This window comes from Aplysia californica, unplaced genomic scaffold (assembly GCF_000002075.1).
Source record: "Aplysia californica isolate F4 #8 unplaced genomic scaffold, AplCal3.0 scaffold00514, whole genome shotgun sequence".
Lineage (NCBI taxonomy): Eukaryota > Metazoa > Mollusca > Gastropoda > Aplysiida > Aplysiidae > Aplysia > Aplysia californica.
The window spans coordinates 7,482-8,543 of NW_004797784.1; positions in this window are offsets into that span (position 1 = coordinate 7,482).

Consider the following 1,062-nt stretch of genomic DNA (forward strand, 5'->3'; position numbering starts at 1 on the left):
TATATACATATATATATTTATATGCCCTTTCACAATGCAAAATGATTCTGAAAGAATCAGCTCCGTCTCCTGTGTGGTCTAAATTGTGTCGATGGGGGTGTAAAGCGTAATCACAATCGTTCAAATAAGTACCGTACCGAACGATATTTTAACGGTAAGTACCTGTGGTGATTTTATGACTGTGGCTCGCCCTAAGTCACTCCGTATCGGAACTGGACGTTAAAAGCCTTTAAATACCACGACCTCTTTAGATAAACTATCTGCTGGAAATGGGCGTCATCATAATGAAGCAGATAGCCCAAACCAAAACAACACCGAGTTCAACACAATCCGGGTACATGTGTCTTTCAACATGATTCATGAAACCTATGTAGATACTGACGTCACCTTCCTGTATATAAATAGATGTGGTCAAATTGCTGATCTGAGTGCGTTCGAGGGCCAAGTTTTTGTCAGGCTCAAGTAGCAATATATTATAACTGTGATAAGAGTGCGTGTATGTCAGACCGCCTAGGATGATTGGCCCTCGAGTGACCTGTTTTGTATACAACTTTGCAACTTTGCGTCTTATCTGCTGTGTGTTTCGCCTAGGTCGAGTGAGGTCGGATACATTGTATATATCGATACGGGATGTTGTCTGAGGAAATGGTGGGCGTTTGGAAGGTGCCGCCGGAATGTCGTGCAAATATACCCATTTTACCTCTGAGTCGAAGTGGAGAGGCCCGCATCAAAAGCAACAGTTAATGTCCATTTCTTCTCTTTCTTCTTAACTTTTCCAGTAGTTGGACGTTGCTTTCCGGACCTTCCTGCAATTAAAACTCTTGTCTCTTTCCATTTTGCCTGCCTAGAGTAGTTTTGGTTCCATGCTAGTTGTCTGTGTCCTTTTATGTTAAGAAGCATGCCAAATATTCAGGCAGAAACAATTGACGGAAAGAAAAGAGTTCTTGTCTCTGCTTTTTCTATTTTGGGCGCTTGGTAGTCTTCTTCTCCTTCTTCTTTTTAGAGCTACTTTTGTCATAATTTGATTTCCTGGCGAAATTAGACCGCTAGCGTGCCAACACC